The sequence below is a fragment of the Amborella trichopoda genome, chromosome 8, assembly GCF_054954075.1.
Source record: "Amborella trichopoda isolate Santa Cruz 75 chromosome 8, AtrichopodaSantaCruz75HAP2 v2.0, whole genome shotgun sequence".
Lineage (NCBI taxonomy): Eukaryota > Viridiplantae > Streptophyta > Magnoliopsida > Amborellales > Amborellaceae > Amborella > Amborella trichopoda.
The window spans coordinates 8,013,530-8,034,799 of record NC_142343.1 but is presented as its reverse complement, the minus strand read 5'-3'; the positions used below and the strand labels follow the sequence as shown (position 1 = coordinate 8,034,799).

The 21,270-nt window shown below is 35.7% G+C and overlaps 1 long non-coding RNA gene across 1 annotated transcript; it reads right to left on the bottom strand.

Moving 5' to 3' along the window:
- Window positions 1–7,903: 7,903 nt before the first annotated feature.
- On the bottom strand, window positions 7,904–11,550 carry LOC110007405 (uncharacterized). The gene is made up of 2 exons (XR_002281198.2): window positions 9,857–11,550; window positions 7,904–9,757 (listed from the first exon to the last, which is right to left on the bottom strand). It is a non-coding gene; the product is annotated as an uncharacterized LOC110007405 (long non-coding RNA).
- Between the last annotated feature and the right edge of the window lie 9,720 nt (window positions 11,551–21,270).

Here is a 21,270-nt window from a genome sequence, read left to right as displayed (position 1 = left end):
GTGTGGGGGTGCTTTCATGGTGCCATACGATGTCCTTGGGCATGAGACAAACTTGGGAGGAACCACATAAAAAAGACGATTATATTCAAATGAAAAGGTTTAAATTTTGAGCTTTCTAACTTAAATCTCATCCATCAAAAAATGGACAGTTTCTACTCAAGCTTGATGGATTTTTTTTTCAAGCTCAGAAAAATGCAATTGAGAATGTTTTTTGTTTGAGTATAGCATATGGGTTGAAGACGTTATGTCCCCAAAATTTGAGGTCTTAAAAATACTCCTAACTTGGGTTTTTCCCGAGGAAATAAATGGCCAGTGTGCTCCCTCAAGAGCACGAAATCTTTTGGCTTAATATTCTACCCATTTTAACCACCTCAACGAAAAATCTAAAACTCACATTCTAAAATGGGAAAAGAATTTTCACTCTAAAATGGTTAAATGAATTCCATTAAATACTAAATATAAATCATCATCATCATCATTATAGCTTTTTTTTCAATTAATTGCGATCGGCTACACGAATCTTGATCCATCATTTAAGTTTTGACAAAGTTTTAGTTGACTGGCTACTTAAAACAACCCAGCCCTTTTATCTAGGCATGGGACATGTTAAGGAAAAGTTTAAGGTCATCCTCTTTTTTAAGACGTCAAACACTAAACACAAATAGATGCTCAAATTTAAGCTCTTTAAACTCTATGTTCCTTCTTTTTTTTTGACATTATTTCTATGTTACATCAAAGTTATTTCACAAAATATCACCAAAAAAACAAAAAAAAAAAGCAAAAAGGTTTCTAGGTAATTGTTTTGCTCATGGTAGTAAGTACACTAGTTACTCCCACGATATTATGCTAGCATCCAACAAATAAATAGGGTTCTCATCCATAGGAGCAAGTGTATAATCTGCTCCTGCAGGGATAACAAGATCGTTTACCAGTGAAACGAATAAGACGAAAACTTTGTCAAAGTGACTAAGTAAACGTGGCCACCACTACGAACCATGATGACCTATTGAAGGAAGAAGAGATCCACATCCAAATATAAACGAAGTAAATTACTCAATCAATGGATACAAAAAATTTATGAGAAAATGGAGGTTTATAATGTGGGGATTAATTGTTTATAGAGATAGTATCTTTTTTTTGTTTTTTTGTTTTATTTAGAGTGTGGTTTTTTCTTTTGGAACAGTTTAGAGGTAGGAATCAAACTTGAGATGCAGCGTTATTAATGACAACTACTAACTATTGAAACTCAAGCTCTTCTGAAATATTGTATAAAAACTAATAAAATTAGAATTTCTTATCTTTTATAAAAATATTTTTAATATTAGTTAATAGAAAAATATATAAAGAAGCTTTTTACTTTTAATACAAGAAGGTCACAATCACTTGTGTCCATCATATTTAAAATTCAAAGGTTGTAAATATGTCATTGACTAGATTCAGTTTTTTAAAAAAATTCTCGAACTTTATGACACATCCTAAATCATCCAATTTGACATTTAATGGCTAAAAGTGATTGTTACAAATAAGAACCATCTTCTTTTGATGCGGTGAATGTTGCATTCAAGGGCATATTCACATTAATAAATCTAGAAGAGAGCGTGGAACATGAGTGTATGAAAAGTAGAGCATGGAACATTGTCCTTAAACATCTTATGCAAACGCATGTTGCATGAGAGGAAGAACCATCGTATTTTCTTTCTCCTATCATAGCACAAATTGTTTGTCTGAGGTCAAATGTTTGAACCAGTGTTACAGGATTCATCCGAGTCTATTCAGACTCAAGCAGGTAGGATGAGGCCGAATTACCTTGAGTTGTGCGTACAATTCGAGGTCTATAAAAAATTCAAAAATTCTAAAAAATTATAAAAATTGTGGGATTGTTATGTAGATATTTTGTATATGATTTGAGAGTTTCAGAAAATATTGATGATTTTTTTTTTATGTAATCTCTATTTTTAAAATCTCCTCCTTTTTTTTATTTTTTTAAAAGCCCTACCTATAAATCAATTTTTTAACTCGCTTTTTTTATACTTCTTAGCTTATTTGAACTTTTACTACATTTCTTTTATTTTTCAATTTTTTTTAAAAAAATATTTATCTAGGGCGTTTGGCTTATAGACTTTGGCGGAGTAAATTCGCCTTGGCCAAAGGCAAGTGCCTGACTCCCTTGGCCAAGACGAGTTCCTAAATACTGAATTGAACCCCTTGAGTAATCAATATTAATAAGTAATCTTTGCATTGGTCAGCAAGCTGAATAAAAACAAATTATAAAATTTTGAAAATATAAGCATATTGAAACTATCAACAAAAATATTATTTTTCGATAGTTAAGCCATAGAAATCGAACTTGATATATAGCATTACTAACTTCAACTACTGACCACTCAAGCTCAAACATAATTCTTAATTCTCGTAAATGTTTTGAAAATACATATAAAAAATATTTTGATAGTATCAAAGTCTTTTGAAATAACCAATTTATTGTGGGGAAAATCAAAGATTAGGTCAATTCAAACCATACTTTTAACTCTGAACCCCCCATTGGGACTGATTGGCCGCACTTTGCTATTGCAAGTTCAGAAGTGGCATGAACAGCTGTTGGACACAAGTAATTTGATGTGTCTGAATCTTACATATCATAAATCAAGACGACAACCAACCAGAGTTTCACTATTACTAAGTTAGTATGACCTCTCAACACCTAACATTTTAAGTTTGTGTCGCATGAGGACACTGCAGGATACAGTTTGGACACGTTATCTGCATGTGTCGCTGCATGGACATGAAACTAGGGAGATACACCTGATAAGGGGTCTCGAGTATTATTTAATTGATATTAACCAAGTATTAAGGTTTGCTTTTCTTATATTTGACTAACTTTGAAACACTTTCTATTTAAATTTAGGGCAAGCTTTCTATACTTCCCCTACTATAAAAAACTTGTGCAATTCCCCCTATCCAACCATCTATTCTGAATGGATGGTTGAATGGTTGAGATGGCCCTAATCACAACGTCATGTCTCTCTACAATATACCAAATTTTGCGCATTCGCTCCTCTTGAACTTGCACTTATAAACAGCGTAAAAAAATATTCTCAATGAAATCAAATAACCAAAATCCCTTGAAAATTTCAAGGGTATTTTGGTCATATTATATTTTATCAAAAATATATTTTTAATATTTTTTTTAAGTGCGTCCCATTGAGATGATAGCGCATTCCAAATTTCATATTCACATAATTTATAGAGAATAAATTAAAAAATAAAATACTTTGAAGTGTTAGATCTAAGAGCAAATGATCAATGGCTCACTTAATCTAAATTAGCCGCTTAATCTAAGTTGAACGGCAGAATTGCGGGAAAGTATATATCTTCTATTCAATAGGGGTAAGTATAGAAACCTTTCATTTAAACCTGCTGACCCAATCCTTATAAGATTCATTCAAGAGTTTTATATATTTGTACAAAGATAGAAAATACGGCATCAATGGACATTAAAGTCACTCTTTCCTAGGTCCAGTCCTCTGCTCATTCAAATTGTTTTCAGACAAGTCATCAAACCTTCAATAAACCATCTTACTATCATGTAGAATCTACCTACATAAAACCTTAGTGGCAATTATTGCAGAGTTTCTATGGAGATAATATATGCGATATAATCGGTAAATTAAATTTATCCCCATAAAGGATGGATTGATGTTATTAATGAGATTTCACTTTCAAATTAAAAAAATGGAAATTGTCATAATCCTCAGAGCATTGTTCTGACAATTTGGGGTTGTCTAAATTAAAACAACGTAAATAACTTCATCACATTTTGTATTTCATTTTCAAGTTGATGATCAAAATGAGACGACGTCCTAAGCCATAACTAAATTCTTTCTCTTACGGCGTGTTTGATAACAGGAAGTTAGAAGAGGAAGAAGGAACTTCCTCGTTACTGTACAAGTTTTGTGTTTAATACATAAAACTTAAACAGCAAAGAAGTTCTATTGAGAACTTCCTTATTCCCTTGTACTTAAAAAAAAAAAGTTCCATCTAAAAGGATGGAACTTAAAATAGAAATTTGGTTCCCCAAACTCTCTTCTGCCTTCCACTTTATATTTTTATTTGTATTGTTAACTTGTATCTACATTTGTATTATATTATATTATATAATAGATTATATTATATTATATAATAGTTTATATATTCTTTATTATATAATATAGTTTATTTATACAATAAATATTTATAATATTATATAATAAAAAAATATAATTTACCATATAATATATCTTATATAATACAAATATATATCAATATAAAAAATATAAAATACACTATATTATATATTACATTACGTTACATATGATACACACACACACACATATATAGATATATTATTGTATAATATATAATAAAATATATTATATATTACATTTTATTATATATATATATATATTTATAATATTATATAATAAAAATATATATATTAGTAGAATAAATATAAAAAACAGTATATTATATAGAGAAAAGTATACTAATATCTATTATAATATCCGTTATTACAGATCCACCTTTTAGTTTTCGTTACTGCTTGGATATCTGTTTTTTACGTTTCATAATACAATTTTCGCTTGATCAACAACCGAAAATAGGACTAGCTGGTTTTCAATTCCCGTTTTCACTCCCCGCTATGGTTTCGATTGTTCAACAACCAAAATTAGAGTTATCAAGTGTTGAACATCCAAAAATCTAATTTCGGTTGTTGAATAACTGAGAATAAATCAAATCAATTGTTGAACAACCAAAAATGACACATTCTCATTTTTGGTTATTGAAGAACCGAAAATCATAAGAAAGAGAGAATGGATATACATAGGAGAGAAATGCTGAGGTCTGTCCTATAATTCAACCAACTAAACTTTCAATTGAACAACCGAAAATGGCTTATTCTCATTTTTTATTGTTGAAGAATCGAAAATCATAGGAAAGAGACTAGATATACATAGGAGAGAGATGCTGAGGTCTATCCCATAATTCAACTAACCAAACTTTCCGCTTTAACCTTCATATTCTCCGATAGTTCATATTCCCTATCTAAGGTATATAGAAAGAATGAATAAATATAGGAGAGAGAATGGATAAACATAGATTAGAGTTTAAAGGGTAGAGAAGAGTTTAAACCCACCATATATTTATCTATTCTCTCTCTTATGTTTATTCATTTATGTACCTTATATATTATCTCTCCTATGTTTATCTATTCTATTTCTATACGTTAGAGTTAAAACTCTTTCCTTAGTTTATCTATTCTAGAGCATTTTGGTTGTTCAACAACTGAAACTCTATTGAATTACGTTGTTCAACAACCGAAAAAGAGAAACAAGGGAAACAAGGAAAAAAAAAAATTTAGGTTATTGAAAAACTGAAAATTTAAAATTTTCGGTTCCTCAACCTCCAAAAATTTTGAATTTTTGGTTTTTCAAAAACCAAAATTGGCTTGATCAACAACCGAAATTCCATTGAATTCGGTTGTTCAACAACCGAAAAAGGGTAAAAATATATTTTTTAAAATTTTCATTATGACAATAAAAAAACGGACAGATAGGTAATAACGGAAACTATTCGGTAGTTTCATAATAGCTTAAATTATAATAGATATGTACATAATTTTCTCTATTATATATTATATTATGTTATATATTATGTAATATATATGTTTATATATTATATATTTATGTAATATTTAAAATATTTTCATATATATATATATATATATATATATATATATATATATATATATATATATATATATATATATATATATATATATATATATTGAAAATAAATAAAAAATACATTATACTATATTCTTCAGTATGTTATAAATATTATATATTTATATTTAAATTGTTATCAATGTAAATAAAAATATAAGATATTTACCATATACTTTTTAACTTCTCAAAAAGTTATCAAACACAGAAACTATGAACCTCTTAACTTCCCAGAAGGTTATTAAACACAGAAACCATGAACTTTATAAATAACTTCTAATTTACAGTTTTTCAGGAACTTCCAACTTACAGTTCATGAACTTGCTTTCAGTTACCAAACAGGCCCTTAATGAAGGATTACTTTGCTCTCGATGCTCCAAAAAAGGGTTACTTTGCCCTCTCATTTCCATGTGGTAAGTCTTTAAGTACATTGTCTATAAAAGAGAATGGCCTTGATGGTAGTATCGCTGAGCCCCCATGGTAGGGGTCTTTGAATTCAATCTCACCAAAGGATAGGGGCCCAAATCTCCATTCTCACCAAATGGTAGAGGCCCAAATCCCCATTGACTTACTTACCAAACTTTTTTTAGAATGGCCTGGGATCTTGGCGGTAATATTGTTGAGCGCCATAGAGAGGTCTCTTACTCTATTCTCACCAAATAGTAGAGGCCCAAATCCTTACTGACTTACCAAACTTTTGGGAATAGGGTTGAGGTTGAGATGGTAACACCCCACACTCTCGTCACCGCGTTGTGGTTTCCATTTCCATGAATAACACCACCCCACTAATGCCTTCAAAAAAGCTAACTCTGAATCTAGTTGAAAAAATAGATAAGGCCTGTCTTCCCCACTTAATTGCAAAAAACAAAAAGTACATTCTCAATGAAAAGATGAATACCAAATATTTGCTAAATCCTCAGAGAAATATAATTTTTTCCTATTTTTGATGAATACACATGCACACACAAATAGATAAATACCGATGTAAATGTGGATATATAAATGTCAGCATTAAGAAAAATTGATGTTTGCATGTAAAAGTTTTGATCAGAAATTTATCATAATAGACCTAACTTTTCAACAATTTCACAATTTACCTTTTTTAAACTATTCCAACTCATGCTTCTGAGTATGGGTGCAGTTTGCATATGAATGCAGCCGTAGGTGTAGAGGTACAGTGCACCTTCAAATTTTATTATGGTATGTAATTTTGATGTAAAATGTTCACAAGATTATCTCAAAATCTATTTTTATATCTAGTTATAAAATTCTAAATTTAAAAAATAGTCAAAATCAAGTAGATCTATAAACATATGAAAATCTTAAAAATAGACAGTGTAGATAATATGTTATAAAATGCACTATTTCTGATAGTTAAAATCTTTTGATTTTTCATAATCATACATCTCAATGTCGAGATGATCAATCAAAAGGTTTTTCAACACTAAAACTACTTTTTCCGATGATCTTTGAGGTGCATCCGTAACTCTACATTATAAGGTTGCATCCTTATATAAACTTTTTCCTATGCATATTTTGATGGGTATTTTGAAATTCACTCAAAAGATAAAGGCAAAAGATGTTAAATAGTTGATCTCTTGTATGTATTCTGATAAATTTCCATGTTTTTGTTAACCTGGGTATCAGGCTTTACTGAAAGTAATTTAAATATCTTTTGAACTCTGTCCATATGGAAATTCACTCAATAATTTGGGTCTATATTTTCTATTGTTCTTCTACATTACCAAAGAGAATCCCACAATGAGGTTTTGATTGCAAGTAACCTCCCATCTTCGAAGGACACCCTACTCAAAATACACGCAAATATTAAACCACGTGAGAAATGGACAATTCAAACGACCACAGATCAAGACTCAGAATTAACTTTGAATTGCACAGGCAATGGACCTCTGCAACTCCTCCTATTATTATGACCAATTTGTTTACAGTTACTGCAATTGACCAGAGGTGAGGTTTTGAAGGTTCCGAACAAATTTTGTTTTTCCGTGATCGACCAGGTCTTTTTTTGGTGGGTGGAGCCTCAATAGATAGGCTTTCATCACCTTCTCATTTGCTGGCGTAAAGTATTGGTCTATTGCCTCCAAATATGTTGCTTGATATTTGGCAACATAAAACCAACCCTGACAAAAATTACATGCGTTATATTTTTTATTATGAATGGCCGCCATAGCATGTGAACATGGCAGTCCTTGGACTTCCCACTGGCGGCATGAACACGTTAGTTGGCCAAGGTCCACAAAAAAAGTTTGCTCATTGGATACAATCTCAAATTCAGTCAGTCGACAAGGGTGCACATTATGTTGACGTGAAGGCTCTACCATTTTAGCCAAGTATTTTTCAGCAAATGGTGTAAGCATGCCAGTCCACTTCCCCCCATCATCACGTCGCTGGTTAAACAACTCCATCATCTTTATGTGTATGCATTCTACCAAGGAGATAATAGGCGAGTCTCTAGCCTCATTTAGCCAATTGTTGAAGCTTTCAGCAATGTTAGAAGTAAGAATGTTGTATCGATCTCCCAATTTTCAGTTCGGATGCTATTCATCCAAGCAACAGCCTCCTTGGATATGCCCTCAATGGTGCTCATGTGGAGCTCGAATTCTTGTCTTGTGCACGCCAGAGCAGCTTTCCAAAAGTGTTTTCATAACATGTCGTTCCTAAACAACTTATAAAAGCTTTCAGAGGGGCGTGCCATGCAAAATCCATGGAGTGCCTCTGGGAACACCTCCTTTACTGCACTTTGTAAGCCATTTTCCCTATTCAAAATAATTGTCAATCTTGGTATTTCCCCCAATGTCCGCCTTAACACAGTTAGAAATCATGTCCAATATGCGTTGCTCTCAGATTCTACAATAGCAAAAGCTACATGAAATGACTCATTGTTTGCATCCACAGCTGTGGCACAAAGAAACACACCTGAGCACCTCCCAGTAAGTTGAGCCCCATCAACTTCTAAAAATGGACGACATGCATTCAAGAATCCTCTAATTGATGCACTGAATGCCCAATATAAACTCAAGAATACACTGTCCCCATCACATATCAGTTCTGTAACACTTCCTGGATTTGTTCTCTCCATCTCTTTACAATAACCTGGAAGAGCCTTAAATGATTCTTTGTAAGATCCACGGATAGCACCCATTGCATCCTGTTTGGCTCTCCATGCTTTCACATAGCTTACATTGACATTGTATTGCCGTTTAATGTCTCTCACAATTTCCTTTGGGGTATAATATAAATTGGTGTGCACATAACACTAGCTATCCATGCAATACTCGCCTGTCTATGTGAAGAACTACATTTCATTACAAGTATGAACTGGATTATATGTTTTAATCTTGAATGTAGGCTGATGCATGTATGCGCCAAGGGCAAGCTGGATTGATACATTTCGCAGTACTCGTGTTCTTAGAGGTTCCTTATATTCAAAAGTTGAGTACATAGCAAACTCACACAATGCTTTATTAAAATCCTTGCCATCTACGAATATTTGGCCTACCTTCAACCTATGTGATGACTCATCATCACTCTCTTCAAACCCTACTTGCGTCTTCAATGCAAGGCTATCAGTGGGCCTTGGACCACAATCTAAGGTACCCTCATTTCCTCTCAAATCCTTCAATGTAACAAGGCCTTTTCACAAGTACCAATCTCTTTAGTAAAATCTTTACAACCAAAATTTGATGGTGATGCATCATCCATGGATCTAATGGACAATCCCGCATCTTCACCATCTGGCTCCAATCTATATTCGGAGAGTCGGAAAGGCTTTCAGACACATTCTGTGTGTTTGTAATACTGGGAACATCAGAAAGTTGTTGCTCTCTGATCATTATGTATCCCTCCTATCTGCGGCAGATGATTGGGGTGAGTTTGTAGTAATGGGGACTGATGATTGGTTGTTCCCAATTCTTGTGTTTCTGCTATCCAACCCACTTTTGTGGACCCCCCTTGAAGTACCCGAGATATAGTGCCTAGGAAGGGTTGGACATTGTGTTAGAATTGTATTCTAATGCCAACAGTATTCTGTATTCAAGATATACAAATATGCCAACAAAAAAAGTTAACCATACCTAATAGTAGATGTGTTGATTGGATGTATTTCATGTTTGATGATATAAATAGCAATGGCATTGCAATATCGGGGAAACACATCCATCATCATACGGACATCGTCATCACTCTTAATTTCGACAAGGGATGAGTCGAAATCTATGCCAGGATACCTATACTTGATGTCAATGCCAGTATGCGGAGGTCCTGACATGCTGACCTCGCGCATTTTCGATAGAAGACTGGAATAACTAATGTCACAGGTAACATAGTACCTCGGGTACTACTGCCATTGTAGATGATTCTACCTGTCTCATTCGCAAAATGTCCACCATAGTTGCAAAGCAAGGGAACCTCGTCTCCAGACATTGTTCATGTGGGCCTGTGAGTTCCAACAATTAGTTAAAGATAAAGCGGCGCAATATAAAAGTTTCAAAAAGCAGACATAATAGTTCACTCAAGCAAGTTGCCGCAGGTATGAAATGTCATATTTAGGTTTGACAACAATCATGAGGTAAGTTCTAGGGCAGGGAATTATCCTAGACCGATGGAGCATATAGTTAAGGGCCACAAAACCTACAAGTTTGTTTTTTAGGCTCAAAGGGTGGAATAAAAATGGGCACTTGAGATGTCACCAGGTACAAACATCGACACGTGAGATGTCAACTTGTCAAGTATTGACAGACATCACAAGGTTCAAACTTCAAAGCACTTTTATTTATTGAAATTGAACAGCACTATACTTCATGCATGGTTCAACAACCCATACTAGAATTCAAATTCTCAATCACAGGACTGAATTGACTCAATGAAGCACATGTATTTTAATAATTTTTACAAGTACTCTATAATTTAACATTATATAGAAGAATTCAATAATTTCAAATAAAAACAAAACAACAAAATGAAGCAAGTAAAATACATTAGCATAAATTCAATCCAAAATCCACACATGATTTATACATTAACCATCCATCAACATAATTCCACCAAATTATGTACCAAACTTAGTTTTTGAAAGATCATTTTTAAATGACTTTTTTTTTGTTTTGAGAAAAGGTTAACTTTTTAAATGATTTGTTTTTAGAAAGAAATAGGTCACAATTCACAATTGACTACATGAATGCCAATTTAATCCTAATAACTAAATCATATAATGACAAAACAAGTGATACCGTATCCCAAGTTTGTCTTAGCTTCCACAAATGCCAATATGTTAAATGGATAGGAATTGTATCACAGCATCCCACGTGTGCTGTGTGCATATCGTACATATCCTTTTCAAAATTTAAGGGAAAAATAAAAAACAGAATAAAAGGAGTATTGACATAACATACTAGACAGTCTTGCTAATCTGGGTGTAACAAGGTAAGGATAGAGACAAAATTTTAAGGCTATAAAGGATTTGCCAGAGATGGGAGATCCCAGAAATACCTCCATGAAGTGGCACAAAGTGCTCCATGTCCCCACAACAGAGAAGCACAGAGCCTGTTAGCACCACCCAGGTTCTACACTTATTGCATACATCTTATTCAATCTACCCTTCTCAGGCTCCCCAACCATCAAATCAATACAGACAGATAAAACCTACAGTAACCGATCCTGTTCCATCCCCACTATGCTCTATCATTCCAGCCCCAAGTGAACTACACACCCTATCCCATTACAAACTAAAACCCCGATGCCCATGCGACCCTTGTACTGTGGACAACTAGCCCCTAAACACCATCTTAAACAGAGTCCCTCACCTCTAGTTAATCATCTTTATGCATCCCCTAACTTTAACCATCCATGTCTTTGAGCCAACAGCCACAAATCAAAACTACTGTCCTAAGGATTGCCATGTGGTTGCTTGGGAGAAAAAACATTAATAAAGAGAAAAGCAGCAAAGGAAATCCTATTGCAGGAAAAATTTACCTGCAGTCAAAGAGAGAAAAGACACAAAGCTGAATAATGAATCTAAAGGTGAAACCCGATAAGGCAGCCAAGGCCAACAAATTCTTTACCCGAGGACAAGTGTATGATGGGTCAAAAAATCAAATTCAGAATTCAAATGAAGAACTAATTCAAAATTGAAAAATTTGAACTACAAACCACACCTCTCTGTCCCCATTCCAAGGTCCATCCATTATCTTTTCAATCCAATGGTCCACAAAAGCCCAACCATTTCTCTCCTCCCCCCCCCTCCCCCTAACTCCCCCAAGTAACCATTCCTCCCCCACACACAAGCAACCCCTTCTACACTTGCCAGTAATTCAACTTCTACTTCACCTGTCCTCATACAGTGAGAAGAAACACATAAGGCATCACCCACCGTCCAGTTGCCCATACATCCACCCATCCTTTCCACAGTGAAAAACAGCGTGCACAAATACAACCCCTATTCAAACCACCATACACATGTCCAGCAAAGTCCAAATCACATAATACTCTCTCCTCGAAAGACCTCAATAGACATAGCGGCCTCACAATACCCTAGCTCTTATCCTATTTGAGAACTAGAAGTTCAATTTATCTCTTTAACAGCTACAGTACAGACCACCACAAAACCTTCCCCAAAACAGAGGCTGGGACCCACCTCAATCCCTTATCCACTCCTCAGTCTCTCAAGGTGCCAATGGTCTAACAGCTGAGATACCCACGAAAATGGTCCCACTAGGTACACCATGCTTCGTTCCCCTCTTCTTCCATCCACCACAAGAACAACACTCGACCCAGTTGCAAATACCCACATCCAAAACTAGTGATGACTCACCCCATGTCTGCTACGTCAAAATCCACCCTGTGGCCGATCCAAAGACCATGGGGTCCCAAAAGCACAAAGAAGTACTCTAGCAAGTCCTCTTCGGTATTCAGAATCATATGTCTCAGTTGATCACAAGAAATAGAGAAAATGAGGGTAACATAAGGCAGATGCTAGAGGTTATGGGACAAGACTACAATGGAAAGATCAATGTTATTGGTGAAGCAGTGAAGATGAACCAAATTACCAACCTCAAAAAAAGGAGCCAATGACAAAGGCCGAGGAAATGAAGATCTTGAAAGTCAATCCTGGTCCCTGGAAGAATTAACTTCCAGACACTCCCCGCCCACCCCTTGACCTCAAAAAGCCTTCCATTCCAAGTGATCACAGTCAAAAGCACTCCTCCTCACGCCACCACAACCCTCAACCTTCTATAGCCAAATGATGATCATGGCAAGGCATATTTGGCATATGGGGGAACCTGAGAAGAAAAAAAATCTATATGCTTATGTACAAGCAAATTCAATCAAAAAAATTTGGTTAGTATTAATGCCATGTACTTCAGTGAAGTTTACACTCTCAGAGACAGAAGTGCCTGGCTGCTCTGCTACTACTAGGTGCATTTGGCATAATTTGGATCCTCTGAATCCAACAATCCTGAACCAGACATCCAGCATAGTAAACCACTTTTCTGTTTCTAAATATTCTCTCGCCTTTTTGATGATTATAAATGAATCTTCACAGTTGTATAAGGCCCCGAAAGACTAATCTGAGGGTGGAAGAAGTTAGACGAAACAAAAGAGTCACTCTCTCATCCCATGCTCTATAGGCAGAGGTTTCCTTGTAACAACAAGGTATTCCTTCAAAAAGACTGGGGGACATACATTGCAAGCATGGAAAGTCTATCAGTCTCTCTGTTTTTTTTCTCCTGACACAATCGTATTCATATTCTTCTCATCGGTACGTCATTTACTTGGTCAAACCACGTTATATCCAATGGCTCACAGCCATTCAGTTATGAAATGATGAGACTCGAAGAGAAAAGCCTACACAATTTGATCCCTAATGGTGGTCTCTTTTGTTGTAGAAGGTTGGCTCCAAAGGCTAGATACCTTTGGTGCACACTTTTAAAGACATGCACATAAAATAACAAAAAATACATCAAGGTGGGACTGATACCACCACTTCCTCCTAATAACCCCTGCACACTTTCCATACAATCACACTGGTAAAGATAGCATTACAACAAGACCATGTCCGCTGAATACAAAATTTAGCATCACACAATTTCCGATACATTACATACGCTTTTGTAAACATCAAAATTCAACACAATTGTGATCCTTCACTTTAAATGACTGATATAAATTGCTTACAACTTAATTATGAAAGAATTAACCATGGGAAGCCAATGTAGAGCTCGTTTGCTCAAGATCACCCTGAGACTAAAACACCCCAAGTATGATCTCCACCTTCGATAGCACCAGGACCAGGGCTCTCCTAACTCACAAGATGGAGGCCATCCAAGAAAGCAATCTTACACAATAATAGGTCACTCTAGAATGCTTAGATCAGTGAGCATACAAATGGCAATGAAAATCTAGCATGGACATGGCAATGGTGACCAAAATGGTGCATAGAAAGGTTCTTATGTGCACGGTGTAAGCTTGCAAAATTTGTCACCAAACTCATGAAATTCAAACTCTATCTTGCAGTGACTGATATTAGAACACTGGTTGCAGCAAGATAATAGATGCTTAATTCTCACAAATAGATGGCGTATAGCGATGGAGAGTAGATGACATGGCATAGCATGGACTATCGCATGGCATGGTTTGGACTTCAAATTGGCCATACATGTCATGAAAGTCAAACTCTATCATGCTGTTACAGGCCTTAGAACATAGGTTACAGCAAGATAATGGATGTTTAATTCTCAAAAATAGATGGCATGGGGTATAGGTGTGGCATGGTATGGACTTGCAAATTGGCCATAAATCTCATTACAGTCTCTCTTGCAGTACCTGATGCTAGAACATAAACTACTGCAAGATAATGAAGGTTTAATGCTCACAAATAGATGGCTTAAATTGTAGGTGCGAATGATAAACTATGTAGTATAATATAGACTATAAAATGGCATGTTAAAGTTCACAAAATCAAATCTCATAAATCCAAGGGATGAGAATACCTTGCCTTAAATTTGGAATGATGTAGAGATTAAAGCAAGATGGAAGGTCATTAGTGCTCCATTAATGGTGGAAATGTGGAATGGGGTGTGATTGAAGGTGAGATCCATAGGGTTTTGGGGAAGAAGAGAGTAGGGTTACATGGTAGTCTCTCTCTCTCAAAATGGCTATGGATCATGTAAACCATGGCCATGAACACTCAAATTCTTTCACTCTCTATAGGGGCCAACCACTCACAGTAAGCTTTCTCTCTATCTATTTGGACAGCATAGCATCGGGTTGAAGTGAAATCATGACAAGTGGCATGCAAATGGGCTTTTTAATTTTCCCATGAGCCCTACAGGTTTCAATTGAAATACCAAATCCTATGCCCCTTCTAGAAGATCAGTCCATGAACACTCATTTAGTCATGTGTAAAAGATTCACCCATGTGCTCAAAAACTGTTATATAACACAATTATAGAAAGTATGTACACAACCCAACAAGCTCAAATGAATAACCATCATCCACTTGTGGTGACCAAGGGGCCTATATGGGGACCCTGTTGGGGCACATGTATGGCCCATTGGCTACTTGGACGTCATATGTGTCCTGCCTATTCTTATATCGAATTTAAAAAAATCAAATTCCTAGGCCATTTTAGGATCCAGAAAAATTATAAAAAAATTCCCAAAATATTTAAAAATCAGTTTTCAACTTGTTTTACCAAAATAAATTCATTTGGGATGCTTTGCAAATATTTGAGTGAGATATGGTGCCTTCAAAGTTTGATTTCTATAAAACCAAGGCACTCTTCTGAGCTTACCCCAGAACCCACAACCATTTTCTCAAATCGACTCAAAGGAACCCATGAACCATAGTCCTAGGAGCTCATACTTGGTCCTCAAAGTCGACCAATAGATGGAGGAATTATGAGATCTGGGGAGATTGCAAGTGCACCCCCAAGAACAAATACACTATGCATCTGTGACCATAGTCACAATAAAAAACACACACCACGATGCAAGGGTCCTCTCTCAGCACAAGTGCACATTCCTAATCTGGTAGATCACCCAAAAAGAGTAACTTTACATTTATGTGGCTGTTATATGCACATGCCGTAAGTTGGTAACAGATAAGTCAAGGCTTAGCCCTTGCCCTCACAAGCCACCAACCCACACGGAATATCGTTTCTCCAGGCTCATATCTTATCACAATATCATTTTTCTCGATCTTGCAAGAGCACACCTCTGCTTTAGGATTAGCCTCTAGTGTTTGGTTATAGGCTCAATCTGACTTCAACTATGGCATAACCGCCGATCCTCAGGGTGCCCTGCTAAGCCTATAAATCAAAACCTGTGGCTAAGGTTTTCTGACTCAAGACACCACTTCCAGGCCCCAGATTCCTAGGCCCAATGATTCACTGGGCATCCATTGGGTTCCATACTCCCAATGTAACCAAAACTACTATAAAAGTATTATGAGATACATGGTAATAATGCCTTGAAAGGCCACAAATCCAACAGGCTCACTAAGAGAACCAAGAGAATGCCAGTGAAAACCGGTCTTGAACGCACTCTAAAGCAGCAAGAAATATATTGCCACAAGCGTTGTGGATCGGATGGCAGAAAGTGAGAGACAATACTAAGTCTTCTTTCATTGACTGGAGAATAATAGACAGGTGCACTAATTCCATTACCCAAATCAAGGACAGGGGAACAACTTATGAGGTTGCAATTGAAATTCGCTAAAATTGAGCTTATGGGAATGGCCTTGCATGGGGTGATCTCAAGGCCCTAGCTGAATGGATGAGCTGTACCACCGACACTTCGCCAAAGAAATAGTTGAACTTATCTCTGTGCTCAAGCAAACGCAAGAAAGCCAAATGAAAGAATATAGTTGACAAATTTGTATGAACATTGGCTTCTTGGAAATGCCAAATTGTATCCTTGGCAGGGAAGCATCAATCTCATAAAGCTACCGTCTCAAGCATTTTGATCTACCAGAGGTCCCTCTCACATGCCAATGTCCATAGTCATAAAACTAGAACAATTAATACAGGACTTTCCGTGGAATGCATGCGCAACCACACGAAAGTTACACTTGATAAAGTGGGAGAAGGTATGCCAATCCAGCTTAGAGACAAACTCAACATAGAGAAACTTAAAGTGTGCAACAGAATGTCTTAAACCAGTCAACTCAGCGGATCTTCTCCGTTACATAAAATGAGAAAACCCCAGAAATTGAAAATGGAAAAAAGTAAAGAAAACAGGAAAAATTAGAAAATTCCTATAGACCAACCAAAAATATCTTGTTAGCATCATCAAGTTATAAAAAAAATAAGGGATCTCACACAAATGCATGTCTAAAAAGATCTCTACATATTAATGTTAACAGTTATCAAAAAAATATCTGTACATATTAAAATAAAAAATTATTAATTTTGAAATGATGCAACAACCATACAAGATAAAAGAAAATATAACAAGACCTAGTGATATTTGTGCAAAATAAATTCGTTTATACGACTTCAAGATGGAGAAACAAAACCAAATTTTGCTAACCCAAAGTTTCAAAGGCTGTCCTTACAAAGATCTGCACGGTTCAAATCTCTGTAAAATGCCCCAAATTGGAATCCTAAATAACTATATTTAAGATTGGACTTCAGATTTACTTCACCCAAACCTTAAAACGGAATTGCAAAACTCGGATTTGAAAGATTTCCTGGATTTCTTTGTCTAACCCAAGGTTTGGATCAGATAGAGGATACAAAAATCTGCCCGACCACCAAGTTTAAGGCCTATGAGAATTTGGCCTGAAAGAAAAATGGAAGAAAGGGACCCACTGATATTTCTAGTTTTCTAGTTTATTTGCACAGATTGCGGAAGTCCGAGTCCCACCGGACTCATCCAGACTTGGGGACTCACCCAAGTCTGAGAGGAAAAAACTGCACAACACTGCACTGTGGCACAGTCAGTCCGATGGGAAGTAGGGCTCCCAGCAAGTAAACTCGCCCAATCCAAGTTGGACACATTGAGTTTTAGAAAACGTGCAACCATGTATATTTGACCAAGTGGTTGTGGCGCTTTGCTATATATACCAATATCAACATAAGCTCAGTCATTAGCCATAAATATGGCACCATAAACTCTGATTGACAGCCTAACGACCGAAGAAGTTCGGGACCACTTAGCACTATTAGAGAAGTTATAACACCCATTTCATTCCCCTCCAAGCCAATGACAAGATAGCCTGGGCCCTCAATTCATCAGGCAAGTTCTCTGTTGCCTCCCTCAATAGTGCTCTTCGGGATTAAAACCAGCCTTAAACAGTGGCTAATGATCAAGTCATGGCTCGCAGAGTGTGGTCCACCCCTCCGCCCCCCATGGTGCAGGCTTTCAATTGGCTGGCTGTTACCAACAAAATCCTCACCCTCAATCATTTATATAATACAGGTATATAGCTGACAAGCTGGTGCCTTTTGTGTAAACAAAATGAGGTAATAGTTGACCACTTACTGCAGCAATCATTTTACCTAAAAATTATGGTCTTAGTTCCCAGAACACTTCGGATGGCAATATAATTCCTAGGTCCATAGATAACCCACTGAGAAGCTTATTGTTCCTTCCTTTCCCAACTGTGGGCCTACATTGTTCTGATCATTCAATATGGCTTGAGTGGAATTGAGGAACTTTCCAGTCTCTCTTACTTAAAAATCAACACCATGGTGGACCGCATCAAGCCCATGATTATCTCATGGGTGATTGCTTCCAAGCGCTCTAGAAATTGTTATACGGCAGAAATACATCATATGCTCCAAATGGACAAGGTGCCACAAAACATAACTTTGATGGAAGCTCTAAAGGCAACCCAGGACCAGCAGGGGTTGTACTACCTTTTACAATCAACTTAGAGAGGTTTGACAACTCTGCTTTAGCAAAAACTAAAGCTCTGCTGACAGAACTGCAAGTCTTCAACATAAACTGGAATTCAAACGTGTTAATAGAAGGCAATTCAGAGAATATGATATCCCATTGGAGGCTCAGACAACTTTCTGACCAGATTCCTGACATATGCGTAAATATAGGGGTCTAGTTATGGCAACAGATAGAGAATCAAAGTCCTTGGTCATTGCCCTAGCAATGGAGGGTGCATCCGGACCAGACCTACTCATCACCCAATCTACACCAAACCCTCTTATTGATGACATTTTTTTGTACAGTAATATGCACACAGTTTATAGATTTTGTATTTACAATTTTCTAGCCCTTTACACACCTTGGTAAAACCTGCTCTGAAGCCATGACTGTAAAATTTCAAACCATCATTATCATCAAAGCCTTTTCCCAACTATTTGGGGTCGGATAAAATTTTGCACCATTAATATAAAGTTAACTATCAAAAAGAACAAGAAAGAAAAGATTCTTGGCATCTGATCATCTTAAATTCTGAACCAATTGGCATCTTGTTTCAGATTGCATCATTGTCTCTGAAAAATAGCATACAAGCCTTGCGGATGAAAGGTATTTTAGCAAAGAACCCCGTAATGAATCCAACTCTAAGACATTAACATCTTGTCAACTTTCCTAAAATGAATGTAAATTGGATATTCAATAAAATTCCTGCTGGTCAGGCCTGAGGAATCAAGGAAGAGATCCTAGTTTTAAAGCAACTAATAGAGAGTGGTATTTTTACCTCCAGAATAAACTTGGGGTATTTGTAGCCCAATTCCTTAAAAAAACAAAAATAGTTATCCATTGCTATAAATAGATAGGAAATTTCTATGTTTTGTAACCAGGCCTATCACAATCACTTCAAAAATTTCAATGCTTGGTAACCAGGCTGAATATTATCACAATCCATTCAAAAAAAATATCATCAATTATATTTATATTACAAGGATGACATCAATCCCACCAAATCTAAGAAGCAAGGACAAAAAGCAAGCAAGAGCACAGATGGTCTATGATAAATGAAATATAAATCTTTGCAATAGGAGAAATACATCTATCACAAAATTGATATTAAGAAACGAGGCTTTGAACCAAGAAAGTGTAACATGAAAAGAATGCCACTCCAAGTCTTCACATACAGCGGCTCATTTCCTAAACATGAGAACCCAACATTTTAAATACATATAACCAAATGACAGGATCAAAAACAACATTAATATTACAATAAAGCAAGAAGACATGTTAAAGATGGATGCAAATAGGGGGTCCATCAAAAAACAATTGTAACAAATGGTCCAAATGTTTTCTTAATATAATCATTATTTCTAATTTTTCATATTTTTTTTTTTCATATTCATGATCTCCACCTTAAAGGTTATTGTATATTCTCTAAAAATTTAGATCAGATTATAGTTAAAAAATATTTATTGCCAAGCCCACATTTCTACAATATGGCTGGCCACATGCTAACCACGTCCTATAAATAATGGATGAAGGTTTGTACAAAGACGAGGCTCTAAATAATCAAAGTACACCTTCAAATAGTGTCGCGAAATGTGGTTTCAATTCTGGAAATCTTTGTGATAGCCTTAAAATATATATGTTCATCTTTAATTATAAAATTTACAGCATAAAAAATAGGGTAGATTGACCTAATCTATGAAAACTTGAAAAACTTGAAAATCTTGAAAATTGACGGTCTAAAAATGCGTTATGAGATGCACTATTTCCAAAACTTGAAATCCATTTTTTCCTTCTATTCATTAATCTTGATGTCGAGATGTAATTTGAGAATATTTGGCATCAAAACAACTTGTTCTACTGAAATTTTTGAGATGGGCTCTAAGTTGATTGTTTAGAGCCTCAGCTCTATACAAACTTTTTCCAATATGTTATGATCAACCTCCTTCCAAACCAAAAAACCATAGAAGCAATCTACATGCGGTGCACCCTATTTTTGCAATTGAGAACGTGCAGTCATAGTAGCTAATGAAATGCAAGAAAATGTAAAGGTGGCACAAAAAAATTGAGGAAAAGAATAAGAGTTAGGAAGCGATAAAGAAACGACGAAAAACATAATCCCATGGCCTGGTTTGATTTTTACACAAGGAAGATGCTAAAAGAATCGGCTTTCAGAGATCCACAAATGCCAGGAAAGAAACAGCTACGGCTTAGTAATATATACAAAAAAAAAAAGAAGGAAATGAGGATCAAATATCAGACAAAGAAACAGGGAGGAACACACAAACAAACGAGTATTTATTTATGATAAACAGTACAAAAGAGGTTCCAATCACAGAGACTATAAGGATGACAGAATGAAATGCAGGGATAAGCCTATCATAGATAGTTAGAGACAGTGAAACTGCCTACTCATACCAAAGGAAATTGCGCAAGAACCATAAAAGAGAACCACCACAAAGAAATCTAAACTAAAAAAGACATTGCGAATTAAACAAGTAATGTTTAGTAAGGAAATAGTGAAAAAAAGAGCATATGAGGTCTGCGATTTCTTAAATGGAGTTCGGGATCCAAAGAGAGTAAAGTTCTGCAATCAATACAACCAAAA